This window comes from Scyliorhinus torazame, chromosome 18 (assembly GCF_047496885.1).
Source record: "Scyliorhinus torazame isolate Kashiwa2021f chromosome 18, sScyTor2.1, whole genome shotgun sequence".
Lineage (NCBI taxonomy): Eukaryota > Metazoa > Chordata > Chondrichthyes > Carcharhiniformes > Scyliorhinidae > Scyliorhinus > Scyliorhinus torazame.
In genome coordinates, this window is record NC_092724.1 from 127,573,080 (window position 1) to 127,592,603 (window position 19,524).

The 19,524-nt window shown below is 46.4% G+C and overlaps 1 protein-coding gene across 3 annotated transcripts in view; it reads left to right on the forward strand.

Annotated features, from left to right (window-relative positions):
- The window catches only part of LOC140395495 (alpha-1,6-mannosylglycoprotein 6-beta-N-acetylglucosaminyltransferase B-like), a 1,325,626-nt gene that overhangs the window by 842,181 nt on the left and 463,921 nt on the right, over positions 1-19,524 (forward strand). The gene's annotated exons all lie outside the window — the stretch shown is intronic.

A 19,524-nucleotide genomic window follows, 5' to 3' on the forward strand; every position in this document is an offset into this window, starting at 1 on the left:
CCATTATTTCTGTATTTTTCTTTTTTTTGGCATTGTTCATATAACATTGTGGCTATGAGATATAAATCTTCCCTTATATATTCATGCATTGTTCAAAGTAAATGTGTTTGGAACATGAAAGAAGCATAATCAGTCAAAAATAGGCACAATGCCAAAGAAGGAGGGAGTGATTTAAATTTTCGTCAAAATAATTGGATCTTAAGGAGGTTACAGAGAAGGGAGAGGAAAAGCACTGATAAGGAAATTCCAGACAACGGCTCAAATGATGGAACATTCAAGGGTAAAAAAGTGAGGGGATAAGAACATCAACAACAACTGATTTTTTTAATAGTGCCTTTAACACTGTTAAACATCATAGGGTGCTACACAGTAGCAATATCAAACAACATTTGCTACTGAGCCCTTTAAGGAGCTATTAGGCAACTAACCAAAACCTTGGTCAAAGAGGTAGGTCTTAAGGAGGCTTTTAAAAAAGAGAAGAGAGGCAGAGACAGGAAAGGTTTAGGGAAGGAATTCCATTGGACCACAGCAGCAGAAAGGGCAGCCACAACAGGGGAATGATTAAAATAGGGGATAATTGGAGGGATGCAGAAATCTCGGAGGGTTCTGGTGCTGGGGAAGGTTACAAACAGAGGGAGGGGTGAGGCTCTGTAAGGGATTTGAAAGAGAATGGGAATTTTAAAGTTGAGACATTGCTCAAACAGGAGCCAATGTTGCTAAATAAGGCCTGGGGTGATGGGTAAACAGGTTTGGCTATAATTTAGGGTATGGATAGCAACGATTTGGACGAGCTAAAGTTTCTGGAACATGGAAGAGGGAAGACCAGCCAACAGCGTATTGGAATCGTCAGATTTAGAGGTAAGAAAGGTTTGGTTGAGGGTTTCAGCAGCAAATGAGCTGAGGCTAGGGTGAAGCAAAGCAATGTTATCGAAGGGGAAATAGGTAATTTAGATACGGGGTCAAAAACTCATCTCGGGGAGTCCAATCTGATACCAAGAGTTCAGAGTCAGTGGAATAGAGAGTTCTGGTGAGTTATGCGCCTGCAGGAGGGTACACAGTGCAGCAAAAATTAATGAAGAGCTTTAAACACAAGATAACAATTTTAAATTGGAGGTCTTGGGGGGACGGTGGGTCATCAAGGACAGAATTGTAGGGCTTAGTGTAGAACAGGATATTGGCTGTGGAGCCTTTGGATGATTCAAGTGTGCAGACACAGCCAGCCTGTAGAGCATTGCCAAAGTCTAAAGGTGACAAAGAAATGTATGAGTTTCAGCAGTGGAGAAAGACGTGGCTACATTGCTGGAAGTTGGTGACCATTTTGCTGGAAAAGATATGAGTTTGTAAGTTCAGCAGTTAACACACTGCGATTTCTGAAAGAATGGGCGAGATTCGCTGGCCTCCACGTGGCGTGGTGGCAAGAGACGGCCCGCTGCTGTCAATGGGATTTCCCATTGAATCCACCTCACACCGCCGAGGAACCCATGGCGGGAATATACCGCCAGTGGGACTAGAAGAACCCGCCGGCGTGAACAGCCAGAAGATCTCGCCTCTGATTCATGCTTTATAAATGCTTACGGAAGGGGATACAATTGATGGCAAGAGTCTGCTATTTTTGTCAGGATCAAAAATTATGGCATTGACCCTCCCAGTGTTTAAGCAGAAAATCTGATGGCTGATCCAGCACTTTGTTCAACACAATGGAGAGATCTAAACAGGTAGTGAAGAGGTAGAGCTGGTTATCAATAACATATATTTGAAATCTTACTATATGTCTTTGGCTGATGTCACCAAGGGACAGTATGTAGATAAAGATGAAGAGATAGCCAACGATAAATGTTAGACAGAGATAGCCAAGAAATGAAGGACAGAACACTGGAGCCAAGTCTTTATGCACCTACAAGTTTTTATCCACATATTACGTATCCCCAACCATAACAATTTCAGCCTGTGCTCATAATTGCCCACTTTTGAAAGACCTAATAAATCAGCAAAGTAAATGAACAATTAAGAGAGGTAACAGCCATTGACGGGGCACTGTTACAAATACAGAACTTTCCATGGAATCTTATGTAACTAAATTAAATGTAATTCCCGGGGCTGACGTGGTACTCCAATTCCCGTGGTGCCCACCGGTCATGGAAGGTCTCAAGCGTACCAGCGAACACCACACGTTTCCTCTCCAAAGACACCCGGCTGCGAACATAGCCCAAAAGAGGGTCAGGCAGTCAGGCCGGATGACCCCCTCAACCATGCCTGGGCCTGTTAATGGACACCTTGGCCAGGCCCAGGAGCAGGTTTACAACAAGGTCGTCCTCCCTCCTCACCCCCCCCCCCCCTCCTCCACATCTGTGCCTACATACTCTTCTGGGTTGAACCAATTAAAGTAAATTAAACAAACTAAGGGACAAATCCAAAGGACAGTCCCTTAAAGGCATGCTTACTGCATCAAACAAAAAACAAATGGCAAAGGAAAATTAAACATTAAACCTAAATGTGTTTAATTGGATTGATAAAACACCCCGGTCTCTGTGTTGTCCACCAGGCACAGAATGCATCCAGGCTACCGGCAGATACCGCGCGCTCCCTCTCCAGGGACGGGCCGCAAATATAGCCACGGCAAAGGGCCAGACAGTCAGGCCGGATAGACCCTCGACCATGCCTGGACTTGTTAATAGGCACCTTGGCCAGGCCCAAGAGCTGGCTTACAAAGAGGTCCTCTTCCTGCCCCCACCACGCCTATGTATATGAGAGCAAGTAAGTCTCCAATAATGTCCACCACCTAAATGTAATTAAATACCCAATTAAGATACAATTAACAATAGATCTTTGGAGGCTTAGCAGGGAACACGAAAGTGAAGAAAACTGAAATGATTGCAGGAGATTATCTAGTTATGACTATACAACTAATATTAGAAATGAGAAAAGGCTGGATAGTAAAGAAAAAAACATTGGAGAGGGCTAATGTAGTCAGGTGTGTCAAAGGTAGCAGAGAAATTGAGGATGAGGAAGGAAAAACACATTCTCCTTTTTCTCAATGTACAGTGCTTTCCCATTTGAAAAGGGTTTTATAAACAATAAATATGATATACTGTACGTGTTTGCCAGATGACTGTGATTATTACCGCCAATATTCCAGTACACCTTGTTTCAGACAGGGAACAAACAGCTGAAAGAAAGGACAGGAGTGTTTATTCCAGCTTGTCTTGCCATATTGACAAATGAATAGATTGTCATGTAAGCAGTGAAACAAAGCAGTTGAAATGCCGCGATCGTCTTGTAAGCTAACTTTCACTCTTAGATCATTGCATCACCAGGTTGCAGTAATGTATCTGTTGATATAACTCAGGCAAATGTACAGAAAAGCATAAATCAGATTATAAATGGAACTTTTCTGACAGATATATTGGCTGGAACTTTCCATTCTAAAGTTATTCAGCTGTTCAACTTACAAATAAGCATCCACAAGGAGCTCACCAAATTCCAATGTGGGGATGAGCAGTAAGTCGCTGTTCCCAATCTTACCTCAGAGGGTCGAATTTTGGGCACAATATTTGAAAGACACCCACACAGCCATTCACTTACTGCATGCCCAGGAGCTCCAAATCCTGCCGAGACTGGGCTGTCACAGAGCAGAACATGTGGACCCACGGTTCAGTGAAGCCTTCCCACAAACCTCTCCTCCAGACTGTCCAGGAAAGACAGGAGGTGCTGTTTCCCAGGGATGGCAGGAGAAAGCCCTCCTGTCTGACCATGGTGGCCTGAACGGAGGTCGCAGTGGAGGTTAGCACCCCTTGGTCCCACTGCCAGCAGTGCAGGAAGAAGTTGAAGATCTGTTCTGCTCTACCAGGGTAAGTGGCACCATCTACTCACTGTAAAGTGTCATTCATAACGACATCAGGCAGTGTGAGTGTGCAGAGTAGTCAGACATGAGTTTGGGTTGCATAACTCAGCAGCAGATGGGACATATGCACTAAATGTGTGTCAGCCACGTCATGCTCTCAATCTTTTATCACTTGCAGAGCATCCTGCTTAGTAATGACTTACTGGGGAGGCCATAGGCGTGCATCCATTGGGACAACACATAGTCCTTCTGTCTGTCAGCAGGAATAAAACAACCAAAATAAGAGGGAGTGGGTGTGGTAGTCACCACTGATGTATATATTAGGTGCTTTGTGGTAAGGCCCTGTGCTACAGGTACGGGGGGTAGTTCCCTGCCTGCTGGCTCCGCCCAGTAGGCGGAGTATAAATATGTGTGCTCCTCGTGCAGCAGCCATTTCGTCAGATCCTGTAAGAGGCCACACATCTTAGTGTAATAAAGCCTCGATTGCATCCAATATTCTCATCTTTGTGTAATTGATTGTGCATCAATTTATTACACTAAAGTTTTCAGAAGGTGGACCTCCGCATCAAGCCGTATCGCCTGCAACTGCATCCGCAATCAGGCAACGCCAAAAAGCACTTTGAACATTGGCTAGCCTGTTTCGAAGCTTACATCAGGTCTCACCAGACCCAATTCCGGAAGCTCAGAAGATTCAGATCCTCTACACGCGGCTGAGCTCCAACGTCTTTCCACTTATCCAGGATGCGCCGACCTAAGAAGACGCCATGGCGCTACTGAAGGAAAACTACGCTCAGCGGACTACATGCTCTATGCCAGACACATCCTCTCCACTCGTAGTCAACTTCCTGGTGAGTCAGTGGAAGATTTCTGGCATGCCCTAATTCCCCGAATCAGAGACTGTGACTGTCAGGTCATCATGGCCATGGAACGCTCGAACTTGCTCATGAGAGACGCTTTTGTTGCGGGGACAGGGTCAGATTACATCCGCCAGCGCCTCATAGAAGGGGCCACGCTTGACCTCGTGGCAACCAAAAAGCTAGCGCTCTCGCTGACGGTTGCTTCGCGCAACATCCAGGCCTACACCCCCAGCCGCGTGGCACACCCCTCCTACTCATCGTGGACTCCGCAGACGGCCGCCCCAACAGAGACCCCACTCAGCCAACCCAACGCCTGCGCTGCGTGGCAGCCAACCAACCCCGGGGGCCGCAAATGTTACTTCTGTGAGCAACTAAAACAACCCCGACAACGCTGCTCGGCCCGGAGCGCCCTTTCCAAGGCCTGTGGCAAGAAGGGACACTTCGCTGCGGTGTGCCTGGCCCGCGCAGTCGCCACTATTGTTCTGACTCCCCCCCCCACGTACGGCCAGTGGGCACCGCCATCTTCCCCTCCCCGGACCACGTGCGGCACGTGGACGCAGCCATCTTGTTTCCCCCATGACACGTGCGGCCCTTGGGCACCGCCACCATACCAGGACCCATGCCCCCCGGGCACCACATCGTATGCCACCATCGACGACCAGCCGCGTCTCGCCTCGGTCACGATTGACCAGTCCCGCCCACGCAACGTAGCAACGGCCTCTACCAACGTGAAAATCGATGGGCATGAGATCTCCTGCCTGCTGGACTCCGGGAGCACCGAGAGCTTCATCCATCCCGATACGGTAAGGCACTGCTCCCTCGCGGTACACCCCGCCAACCAGAGAATCTCCCTGGCCTCCAGATCCCACTCCGTGGCGATCCGGGGATACTGCATAGCCACTCTCACTGTCCAGGGCGTGGAGTTCAGCAGCATCCGCCTCTACATCCTCCCCAACCTCTGCGCTGCCTTGCTACTCGGCCTGGACTTCCAGTGCAACATCCAAAGCCTAACATTGAAATTCGGCGGGCCCCTACCACCCCTTACTGTGTGTGGCCTCGCAATCCTAAAGGTCGACCCACCTTCCCTATTTGCAAACTTAACCCCAGATTGCAAACCCGTCGCCACCAGGAGCAGACGGTACAGCTCCCAGGACAGGACCTTCATCAGGTCCGAAGTCCAGCGACTGCTTCGGGAAGGCATCATCGAGACCAGCAACAGCACCTGGAGAGCCCAAGTGGTAGTTGTGAAAACTGGGGAGAAACACAGAATGGTCGTGGACTACAGTCAGACCATCAATCGGTACACGCAGCTCGACGCGTACCCTCTCCCACGCATATTTGATATGTTCAATCAGATTGCACAGTACCGGGTCTTCTCAACTGTCGACCTAAAATCCGCCTACCACCAGCTCCCCATCCGTAAGGCGGACCGCCCATACACTGCCTTCGAGGCAGATGGCCACCTTTACCACTTTCTTAGGGTTCCCTTTGGCGTCACCAACGGGGTCTCAGTATTCCAACGGGAAATGGACCGAATGGTTGACCGGTACGGGCTGCGGGCCACTTTCCCGTACCTAGACAATGTCACCATCTGTGGCCACGATCAGCAGGACCATGACACCAACCTTGCCAAATTTCTCCACACCGCCACTCTCCTCAAGCTAACTTATAACAATCAGCACGAATCGCTTAGCCATCCTCAGCTATGTGGTTCAGAACAGAGTTCTGGGGCCCGATCCCGACCGCATGCGCCCCCTCATGGAACTCCCCCTCCCCCACTGCCCCAAGGCCCTCAAATGTTGCCTGGGGTTCTTTTCTTACTACGCCCAGTGGGTCCCAAATTATGTGGACAAGGCCCACCCACTCATTCAATCCACTCTTTTTCCCCTAAGGGCCGAGGCTCACCAGGCCTTCAACCGTATTAAGGCTGACATCGCCAAGGCCGCGATGCACGCAGTCGACGAGACGTTACCATTTCAAGTCAAGACGTCAGACATCGCTCTAGCCACCACCCTCAACCAGGCAGGCAGGCAGGCCCGTGGCATTCTTTTCACGAACCCTTCATGCCTCCGAAATTCGGCATTCCTCCATCGAAAAAGAGGCCCAAGCCATCGTTGAACCTGTACGGCATTGGAGGCATTACCTGGCCGGCAGAATATTCACTCACCTCACTGACCAACGGTCGGTAGCCTTCATGTTTAACAATACACAGCGGGGCAAGATCAAGAACGCTAAAATCTTGAGGTGGAGGATCGAGCTCTCCACCTACAACTACGAGATTTTGTATCGCCCTGGTAAGCTCAACGAGTCCCCCGATGCCCTATCCCGAGGTACATGTGCCAGCGCACAGGTGGACCGACTCCGGACTCTGCATGACAACGTTTGGCACCCGGGAGTCACATGTTTGTACCACTTCATCAAGGCCCGCAATCTGCCCTACTCCGGTAAGGAAGTCAGGGCAATCACCAGAAACTGCCAGGTCTGCGCGGGGTGCAAACCGCACTTCTACCAGCCAGACCATGCGTGCCTCGTGAAGGCCTCCCACCCCTTTGAACGCCTCAGCATGGACTTCAAAGGGCCCCTCCCCTCCACCGACCACAACATGTACTTCCTCAGTGTGGTCGATGAATATTCCAGATACCCCTTCGCCATCCCATGCCCCGACATGACATCTGCCACCGTCATCAAAGCCCTCAACACAATCTTCGCTCTGTTCAGCTTCTCCGCCTATGTCCACAGCGACAGGGGATCCTCATTCATGAGCGATGAGCTACGTCAGTTCCTGCTCACAACGGTGCACTTGACCAGGGGATCTTTAATAGGCCAAGGTCCTCTAGGCCTCAGGCCAACAGTGTACACCTGCAAAAGTAAATTTAGTCAACAGGGTGCCTCCACCTCAGCTGTAGATGTTGGGGCTGCACTTAAATGTGGCAATAGACAAAGAAAGATAAATAAGTTTTCAAGCCTTGAGCAGGACGACCAGCTATAGTCCACGGGGAAACGGGCAGGTGGAGAGGGAGAATGGGACGGTCTAGAGGGCCGTCCAGCTGGCCCTACAGTCCAGAAATCTCCCGGCCTCCCGCTGGCAGGAGGTCCTCCCCGACACACTGCACTCCATTTGGTCGCTCCTATGCACTGCGACTAATGACACACCCCATGAGCGTCTCTTTGCCTTCCCCAGGAAGTCCACCTCCGGGGTGTCACTCCCGACTTGGCTTGCAGCTCCAGGGCCCATACTTCTCTGTAAGCACGTACGACTCCACAGGGCGGACCCGTTGGTTGAGAGGGTACAGCTACTCCACGCCAACCCACAATACGCCTACATAGCATACCCCAACGGCCGCCAAGATACTGTCTCCCTCAGGGACCTGGCACCAGCTGGTTCTACACACACACGCCCCTCTGCCCAGTGCCTCCCTCCCCTCCCCCGGCGCACCCAGCCGCAACCCCCACCCCAGGACAATCCATCCTCCCCCTGCCCACGCCCGAGGATGAAGAGGATTTTGGCGCTCTTCCGAAGTCACCGAAGACCAGACCGACACCGGAATTGCCGCCATCACTGCCGTGCTCCTAACGGCACCCACAGGTAGGAGGAGAGCCAGCCTGGCACCCAGGGGCTTCATCCCAGGGTTCCCTGTCACCATTGCCTCCGACAGGTCAGACTAAGGAAGGTGCACCTGACCAGGAGATCTTTAACAGGCCAAGGTCCTCTAGGCCTTAGGCCAACAGTGTACACCTGCAAAAGTAAATTTAGTAAACAGAGTGCCTCCACCTCAGCTGTAGATGTTGGGGCTGCACTTAAATGTAGCAATAGACAAAGAAAGATAAATAAGTTTTCAATTCGTACAGGTAGCATGGATATACAACCACTGTATATACATTTGAGGCTTGCACAGTTTGTCAGACAATGAACTCCAATAGATTCAGTTCTCTCACATAATCAATATAGAGATTACTCAATAATCCCACATGTGTATGATTAAGTACTGGCCATTGTTAAATTACCTTACGTAATATATATATTACTCTCTTGAACCAGCCGTGTTGTTGAAATGACTAATAGTCTTCTTTCAAATATAAACAAATTTATTGAGTAATATAAATAAATATTGTGAGTTTGTTAACTTCATACTCAACTAGTAAATAAAGAAACAATTGTAGAGATAACTAATTAAATTATACAATACAATGCTTTGATAACAAATAACTTCTTCTCTCCCTAGCTTTACTATGACTGTTGTCTCTGCACTCCTGAATTAAACCCGCAAAGTAGGAAGGAACACTAGATGCAGTTTTAGGGTTGAAAAACAGAACCTTTACACTGTGTGCTCTTAACAGTAGAAAACCTGAGGCTGCCCTACATGACTGGGGAAAGCTGGAGTGGGCACATCCAATTGTTACTGGCCATTCTTGGCGATATTTCATGTTGAACTAACATACAGGTGAATGCTGCAAGGGAGACAATGGGCAACTTAGCCTTGACTACAAGAGGGATTTGGGTGTAGGATGTAAGAGGTGTGCGTGCAGTTGACTGAGGCCTTTGTCAGACATCACATGGAGATTTGTTTGATCTGCTCATCTCCTTATCAAGGGTTGCTGTAGACCTCGCATAAAGGGTTTGCAACCAAAGTGCACCAGACCTCATTGAATGAGTGGAGTTTTAGTCCACAAACTGAGAGAGAGCAGAATGGGCTTGCGTGCTGAACCATGCCGAGGACGGTAAGGCTATTCAAGTGAAGCGTCAACAGCTCTAACAGACTCCTGTTTACCTTGGCTGCATGTTCAGAATGACGGACCACAGTTTCACACTAATACTAAGACCATCCAGGACTGAAACTTGTAAGAGTATCTGCGATTGGTGGTTCTGGAGTGGTTGCTACTCAGTACCCCATTCTACAGGTGAGGCATTCTCAGTGAGTAGATTCCAAAGTAACCTCAAAACCTTTCAGCATGATAAAGATGTCAAGGGTTTACTGTGGGCAGATGACAATCGGGGGCAGGAATACGATCCTCCCTCATCAATCTGCATGGAGCAGCGACCTTGAGGGGCCAAATGGTGTTCTCTTGCTGCTCCTCTCTGTGAACTTACCTCTCTGGTTCCACCTGAAAGAGCTCTCTGCCAGGTCTGTCCCCCACCGGGAGCAGGTCTGAGTGTGAGATGAATGTATCCCTGCCAAATAAAGGCCAGAATTCTCAGGTCGATGGGATTCTCTTTTCCCGCTGGCAGCGCACCCCTGCCCTTGGGTTTCCCGGCTGGGTGGGGTGGCTTGAATGGGAAATCCTATTGACAAACGGCAGGAAGATAGAATCCCTCTGCCGACCATCGGTGTTCCGCGGAGAAACACGCGTCTGGGGAACCAGGCAATCCAGCCCAAGATATCAACGTGTTTCTTCCAGATTGCCATGCACACAAACTTTGCGAGGGCACGGGAAAAATCTAATTTATATTTAATGTTTCCCGAGGTTGCGGGAGAATGGAATGCTTTTTCGCATTTAGCACCAGGGTTCTGTATGTTCTGTATATAAGCACAGCTTGGTGCATGCAAAGGATCAAACCACCAGCAAGGCAGACATTAAGTAGTGCAATTTAATTCAGCTATCATAAATCATGGTACATTAGATCAAAATATAACATCTGTAACCAAAACAATGCTGGGGCCTGCCAGCCAGCGCAGGATAGAAAACCGGTTGACAAAGGAAATGTGCCGGCAGCTTAGTCTGCCTGGAATCTGTTAGTTATCAGATTTCCATGCGCCCAGTCTGCTGCATCAACCCCTTGCAGTGACCTCAACATGTTCCTCTGTGACAGCCTGGCCCTGGTCATCACCATCCCCTTCACTGTCTTCATGGCTGGAGAAGACATCGCAGTTCTCCATGTCTCCCTCAGCAGAGACATTCCCTTTTGTTGTGTGAGTTTGTGCATGACGCAGGAGACAACGATGATCTGGGACATCCTCTATGCTAAATATTGGAAAGCCCCGCCTGACCAGCCCAAACATCTAAACATCATCTTTAGGAGAACTGCTGTCAGTTCAATCATGGACATTCTGGATGCGTGTGTGATGTTGTCGTTCTCCTCAGCAACAATCTTTCAAAAGCAAAATGGCGTCATCAGTCAGGTCTTCTGCAGGTATCAATTATCTCCAAAGACTCAGCCCTGCAATCAAGAGGTCCTTCAAAAACGTGTGGCACTTTGGGAGTGGGTCAGAGTGTCGGTATCGTAAGAACTCCTTAGGAACCCTGCACAAACATGCTGGATTTGTTTTGAAATGAAATTAATATCACTTATTGTCACAAGTAGGCTTCAAATGAAGTTACCGTGAAAACCCCTAGTCGCCACATTCCGGCGCCTGTTCAGGGAGGCTGGTACGGTACCACTTTTCTGTGGTCACATATCAGCTGCACATTCAAAGAGTGAAAACTGTTCCTACTGATAAATGTAACTGGCTATTGCTAAGAAGCCCTCAAGGCCACATGTGTGCAGTCAATAGCCCCCTACACTTGTCGGAAACCTGCGATGGATAAAAAACCCAAAAGAAACATCGCCAGCGTTTCAGGATCCAGGCAGAATTGTACAAATTGATGCAGTCTTCTAAAGAGGGAATTAGTCACCTCCTAGATGCATTGTGTGTCACTGGCTGGGAGATGCCGCACAGGTCTGCAATGAAGCCCTGGATGAATCTACTAGCAAAGAAGTGTGACTATGCATAGAAGCATTGCTCTTTAACAGGGGTGCTGACAATTATGTGAAAGAACCCTCCCTCAGACATTATTCAGCTTGCCTCTATTACCGTCGAGACTCTGTAGACAGACCATTCCCTTGGCAGCATAGAAAGACTAACCACATGAGACTTTGTTAGCCAAGACCATTCAGCTCTGAGGTGTAGGTACACCTATGGTGCCCTTAGGGACATAATTACAGGATTTTGACCCAGCAACAGTGAATGAATGGTGATATACTTCCAAGTCAGCATGGTGTGTGGTTTGGTGGGGAAATATCATCAGTTGGGTTAATTTATAATCAGGGCTCGTATATTTCTCTTATTTCTTTATTGAATTTATTATTTTGAGGAAGAATAGATGAGGAATAATGCTTTATATCACCCTTAATTCTCTGGAGGTAGTTTTGCCTGCTGTGCTAATTAGGCAGGCATTAATTGCTGTTCTCATGCTGTCCACATGATGGCACCAGTGAGAGACCAAACCATCTTGGTCAGGCCTTATTGGCATTCAGGCACTGAGCTGCAATAGCTTGATGTCCAGAAAGAGAAGAAAATCGGGTACTTAGGCAGAGGCAAGAAATCCTAGCGTGGGGGAGAGGTAGGAGGGGGATGAGCATGCATAGCGACTGGAAATGGATTGGAGGCATGTTGGTCCAGAGACTTAATCCGTCTGGTCCTAAAACAATAAAGTAGAAAATAACGTTCAGATTGTTTTTGAACAGTCTGCAGCTGTTCAACTCAAAGCCCACTAAAATCACAATGGCATCCTACAATGGGTGTACGACCTGATTGAAATTTAAATCTAAATATTGAAGTAAAGTTCCTTCCTGTTTCACAAGAGAACACTGCCACCCATTTTGAGACCCTCTTGAAAATCAAGTCATGCGGCCAATGAGCTCAACTAATCTTTAAAAAGTACCGTATTGGCTTGTAGCTTTGTGGATATGTATATGCCCTGTAATCCTTCCCTAAAACTGTAGCCACCAAAATGCGGCTCCAGGTGCCATGGCCAGCCAAATCACGCCACGCCGCCCCGATGCCAGGATGCGATTCTCCCACCCCTGTGAAAACGGCCGCGCGCGAATGCCGCCGGGCCGCACGGAGACTCGCCGCAAAAGGCCTTAGCGGCGATTCTCCGCCGCCGCCGCGATTCTCAGGCCCGGATGAGCCGAGCGGCCGTCCAAAAAAATCCGAGTCCCGCCGGCGCCATTCTAACATGCTCTGGGCCGGCGGGACCTCAGAGTTGAAGGGTCCAGGGGCGGCCTGCGGGAGGGGAGGAGGGGCCCAACCCCCGGGAGGCCCTCCGTAGTGTCCTGGCCCGCGATCAGTGCCCACTGATCGGCGAGCCGGCTTCTCTGGCTGCGGACCCCTTTTCTTCCACGCGGGCTCCTGGATCCCTGCGCCATTTGGCGTTGGGGCAGGCGCGGGGATGACGGCCAGTGCGCATGTGCTAGTTGGCGGCGACCCAACTGCGCATGCGCGGTCACCGCTGCGCCGCGTCGTTTACGTGGCACCGGCTCTCCGAGGCCGCACCCCCGTTCTTCCTGCCACGCCCCTACTAGCCCCCTTGTCGGCCGGAGAATGTCGTCTCGGGACGGGCGCCATCAGCGAGGTAAAACACACCCATTTTCCCGCCGGCGCCCACACTCTGTCGCTGGAGCGGAGAATTGCGGCTGGTTTTCCCAAGCATCATCTAATTTTAGCAACTCTGTAGGTCAAATCCAGTTAATAGTTGCCACACAATGCGACTTAGGTGACAATGTCTGGGAAAACATCTCTTCCTGGTTCAGCAAAGGCACAAAACTACATCTTTTAGAGGAGAATATCTACAATCTGCCAAGGCTCTATTAGATGGAACAGGCCTCCATGGCTCGGATCATAAATGGAACTGGCCTGTCTGACTGTTGGATGGAGAACTAGCCTCACTAGTATGATAGCAGTTAAACTGTTCAATCTCCTTGATATCCTACTCTGTGGATTTGGCTGTTTATATCTCTCAAATTCCTTGCCTTTAAAAGTTATCTTTTGTATAGCTTCACTGATCTCTGGTAAATAATGTTTCTGATATGGTCATTCACACTTCAATGTCTCTGGATACCTATTAATCTTGTCACTGGACAGGTCACACCTCATTATTCCTCTAGGCGCCTGCTGGTCTTGTTACTTTTTCATTATTTTCTTTTTATCTCAAGTTCATCGTTCCCGTGTTAGTTTCCCAAATTCTTAATAGCAGCAATGGGGCCTCTCCATCTCAGGAAAATTCAGCCTGTGCTTTCAACCAAGTAACAATTGTGGAAGCAACATGCCCAGTTGTTCGCAACTTGGCATTGTCCGATATTAATACTGTGTCAATCCTATACAGGCATGAGTGACTGAGATTAAATTCAGGATGGCTTCATTTCTCATTGTAAAAATTATAATGTGTCCTAAGGGTCCAAAGCTCATGAGCAGTGACTTACTTTGGTTTAATCCCCTTAACCAAACCAGGTTCAAGTATGAATTATTAATTTACTGTGTGGGATGATGTTAGGTATGGACATATTTTTTTTTCATTCATGCAAGGGATGTGGGCATCACTGGCTGGGCCAGCATTTATTGCCCTTCAGAGGGCATTTGAGAGTCAACCACATTGCTGAGAATCTGCAGTCAGATGTAGGCCAGACCAGATAAGGGCAATAGTGAACCTGATGTTTTTTTTCTGAAAATCAACATGGTTTCATGGTCATCATTAGATTTTTTAATTCCAGATTTTTATTGAATTCAAATTTCAGCATCTGCCATGGTGGGATTCGAACCCAGGACCCCTGGCATTAATCTGTGTCTCTGAATTACTAGTCCAGTAACAATACCACTATGCTACTGCCTCACTTACTAATACGCAAGGTGAGCTGGGTTTAGACCATTGTGAGACAGGTTAGTTTTACTCTACTGACGAAAAATGGTGTTGCAATAGTAATCCTTTTCACTAGGGGAGGTAGCGTAGGCTCATACATGTTCTCAGGTCTTTAGGACAACAGCCCCCACACATTCCAAAGCATGTGGAACATTAAATGGAGCAGAAGAAAAGTCCTGCTATTATAAAAGTATGAATTGTGCAGATTCTAAATTTCCAGAAATTAATAGCCATCAATTTGAGCAAATGCACCCTGAAGAAAAATTGCAGAGCATTCTAAACTCTAGCTGGTAGATAGTTCACTGCACTATTTAATATTGATTTATGGATTTGTTGCCTTTCTCTTGAGCTTTTATATTCTATCCATACATTCTACAATCCATGGATGTATGTTTCGAGCACTTTAATTGAATTCTTCTTGCACAAAATCTATTAACATTAATTGTGTGGCCATCAATGTTATTTGAATAATCAAATCAGCACTTTCAGTGTAAGTGTGGAAGAATGCAATATGACTCTTTTCTGTCAGAGAAAATACTCCATAATTCCTTCCAAATAAATAATTCAGTAGCTTTTGTGATCCCAGGCAGCTGAACTTCACTTATCTGAAATCACAAATAATGACTTCTGGATTCTTACAGAAACTTCTGAAAGAAAGAATTGCTTTTGAATTTTAAAACATGCTGCCTGGCAACAAACAGTAATTACTGCAATAATGCCTGCAAAATAGGTTACATGCTAATTGATATATATGTTACTTTTACTGTTAATTTTTACCTTAATGTCTCTAAATCAATAAAATACAATGACTTTCCACTTAAAATAATGCTACTTTCATTGATGAATCTACTGTTAAATATTGATGAATTTCTGTATTGTAGACGACAATTTTTTTCCGATGTTGTGTGTGCTTTTCTAATACAATTCCCTAAAACGTTACCAAGGATGGAGTATTATTCTAGTATAATGAATGTACCGTGTGGACTATTTTTGTTATTACCTTGCAAATCTGATTTTTCTATATGGAAAGATGCTGAAAATTTAATACATCAATTTGAAGTAAGAGTCGGCTTGAAATACCAATGTAGTTCTTTGTGTGAAAAAAGCCAGAAACTGCAGCAAAGGCCCAGAAACTGTGCCAAGGAACAATTGTGGAAATAACACCCCCCATTTTTTGCAACTTGGTGTTGGCTGATATTAATACTGTGTCAATCCCAGACAGGCATGAGTGACAGATTGAATTCAGGATGGCTTCATTTCTCATTATAAAAATTCTAATCTGAACTAAGGATAAGTGCAAAGCTCATGAGCAGTGGTTTAGTTTGGTTTAATCCACTTAACCAAACCCATCAAACTCAAAACCTGGAAGGCCCTGATAAAGTTGCTTTTCCCTCTTTAGCTCAATGCCAATTCCAATTTTCCTCCCACATCATTACAGGAGAAAGATCTGAACAAAATATTGGTTTACTTGTGAGCTGAAGTTGGTACCCATTTTCAGCGAGTACACTTACACAAATCTTTAGCAGCAGATTCATTCAGCAGCTTGGCTTTCTCGCCATTTGAATATGAAAATATTGTGTGGGCTTTTAATGAGTTTGCAATGTTCCTGTCCTGAAATGCCCTCTGTATGAGAACTGATGCTCAAGCTTTGGTTGAATGTCCATTTGCTTGATGCTTATAAACGATAGCCAAGCTGAAGCAAAGTGTGGAAATGATGAGTTGTGTCCTGGGTGCTTCAAGTCATTTTTATACCTTTAACTCGGGAAGGCGCTAAATTTAAATATTTAAATGAACATACAGCACTATTCTGCACATTGGAAAAAAATTGAGGCCTTACATTTATTCCTTAAGGTAAGTTTATTTTTGAAGTGCATTGCTTTATTATTTCATGGTTGAGTTGGTACAGATTGAAAGGAAGTAGGCCACTGAGATTGGGCGCCCAATTATATTTACAGACCTTGATAAACCCACCTAGCATGATTGAGGATTTGCTTTGAATGAGTAGGGAACCCATGACTGATCTGGCAGCAAAGACATCTGTCATTATATTACAGCATAGGACTGACACAGCATGTTCTGCAATGTCATCATGCCCTCATTCTCATTCTTACAGCCTGTTCTTGATGAGCTCGACAAAATCAACTACTGATCTACTCATATACATCAAAATGGTGACCGATGATTCAGTGGGCATGACCAGAAATTAAATTTCCTTTCTTTAATGTTAAATGGCCACCGCCATTAAGTTTTTGCAGCAACCTCCATTTCACCCTCCCTGCACCGAGGCTAATGCTTACTTGGAGTACATCATCATTTAAGTGAGCTGGGCTCAGGAATTTTAAAATTCAGGATTTAGGGCTGATTTTGTAGTCCAGTCAATACTGCAACAAATCTATTGCTCCTCTATTTTTAGAATTCACTTGACTGTGCAGCCTATAGTTCAGTTCCTTTACGAGACTGTGATTAAAATATTGGCAAAGATCTTAGCTTGAATAATTTGAGAACATATTTTATTTGATTCCCAGATAGGATTCATCTCTGAGAATGACATATGGTATAATGTTCACTATTTATTATCCATAGCACAGCCCCACTGTGATTCCTTCCTTAAATGCAAAAGGACATTTAACCAAGTCAAGTAAACAAACAATAGTGATTCAGCAGTGTCCTGATCAGCATATACTTGAGAGGCATTCATCAGTTTGTTTTCTGATCAATGTATACTACCACTATGATCTCTGACTCATTTATGCCAATGAGGGAAATGTGACAGGAGTACAAAATCTTCTTATTTATAGATGTACTTTTGATCTTTTGCACTAAATGTTTTAATCAACTGGGATACTAGGTCAAGCATATTGAGAGAGGAATTTAGTTTCTTAGTACCATGGATTTATTTTTATTTCATGTGGGCGAGGTCAGGTTTTAAATACTTGAGGGTCATCAGATTCTAACACAGCTGACACACTTCAAAGTACCTTCATTCGTAATGTTCTGGATTGATGCATCAAGGTCCACCTTCAAATAGCTTGGCCGAAAGATCAGGGGCTGAAATCGCGTCCGGCGCCGGGGCGGAGAATCCATTTCCACGCATGGAATCGGGACCGGCGCCGGTTCTCCGATTCTCCGGGCCCCGAAAAGCGGCGTACTCAGAGAGTACTCTGCGCCATGTATCCCCTACCTGCGGCCATTGCTGGAGGCCCGCCCCGCCATTCTCCGCCCCCGACCGGCTGAATTCCCAACGGTGTGGATCTAACATGGTCTTGCCAGTCGCGATACTAGCGTGGCGGCTGCGGACTCAGTCCACGGCCGCCATGGTCGGGGGCAGGCCAATCGGAGGGATAGAGGGAGCCTTATACGGCACCGGGTTAATTTTGGGCTGGCGGTCGGGGACACTATTTGGGAGGTCCAGCTCCGTGGTCTGAGTCCGCCATGGAGCACGGCGCGGCCGCTGGAGGCCGTCAGCGTGCGCATGTCCGGAAGTGCGGGGGCCCTTATCTGCAGCAAAAGCTGCGAACTTCCCGACGGGTCATTGCTAGCCCCCTGTAGGGCTATGAATACGTGGCCCTTTCACGGCAGTTTTTTGGCGTGAAACGCCACAGTTTTTATGACAGCATGGGGACATAGTTTCAAAAACGGAGAATCCAGCACCAGATCTCGAATTAAAAATGTTAAATTAGGCATTAATGTCTTCAAACCCCCCCCCCCCCAACCTCAAAGAGAAACATTATTTTCAACAGCCACAAACTTGCTTCAGGTTGACGTGAAACTATGTACCAATTGTTATGCATTTGTAGAGAGACAATCATGGAATCAACGTACTAAAGAACATCTAGTTCAAGACTAGTTAATTTTATTGTAGTATAATAAACTGTGGTTAGGAAACTAATGCTATCAAACTGGAACTGATACAAACACGACTGAGCACGATGATTTCTCCTCCATACTCCTTCCAGGCTACAGCGTCACGTGCTATTATTTTCTTGACACCTACTGATCGGAGGCTATACATATTTACACATACACTTGTTTAGGCATATCCCTTCACCAATCTCCTTTGGATGTGAAGGGAACAGATGGTGGTGATCTCTGTAGTAACCCCCATGAGGTCCAGGGGATCCCGGATTGATCTCCCCGTGGGACTCGTGGAATATGAGCTTCACCCTAGTGGGTGGAGGTCAGCCCAGCTGGAGCTCATAAGTTATCAATATAAAGGCCAGCCCGGACATGTACTCAGTCAGTATATTTGCTGCTCACAGCAGACTTCCTGTGACCATAAATCAATCGATGTTCACCTTACCACTTGGCTTTGTTGTTCTTCATACCCTTCTTATATAGCATTAGGAGAATTCTGGTATCAGAAATTTTGGATATGGTCCCGATGCTACTTTGCAAAGTTGCAACTGATGAAATCTTCAAGTGAAACGCCACAATTTAGGTAGTAACTTGATTAAAGGCTTAATGTAACAGAATTTCATCCTGCAACTTGGGGAGCTTGACACAACTACTTTTATCTTGACGATTAATAATTTTAAAGCATTCAAGAAATTAATCAATGGCAGCTGAGTGCTTAGTAAGTGTACAAATATCTTTCGGCAAGTATTTAAGGGCCATGTGACAGTGCAGTCCAGTATCACATCAAATGTAGTTTATATTTTCCATTATTCTTTTGTTTTGCTGTAAACCACAGAATGAACTACACAGAAGGTGGCAATTTGTCCCATTGTATCTTTGCTGAACATTCAACCTTCAAAAGGAACTACGTTTAATTTTAACTCTCCATCTTTTTATTCCTATGTCTTTTCCCTTTATCATTTTTATATTTATTCTTTTCAACCTACCTTTGTTTTAAATTATGTGATAGTCTCTGCCACAATTGCCACTTGAGGTACAGAACTGTGTGTGTTTATTAACTGTGTGACAACATGTCTTTTAATGTTCCCCTTTATCCTTCTCATGATAACATTGAGTTTATGTCTTTTTTTACTGACTCCTAAAATCTTTCATCATTTACCTTCTCAAAAATATGCATCATTTTTAAAACTCTATTAGATTCCCCCTAAGTCTCTTTCTTTGCAAATAAAAACGTCCAACAGTTTCAAGTCATTCTTCAGTGTTGTACTAATACTATCATATGGGGCGAAATTCTCCCGAAACGGCGCAAAGTCCGCCGACTGGCGCCCAAAACGGTGCCAATCAGAAGGGCATCAC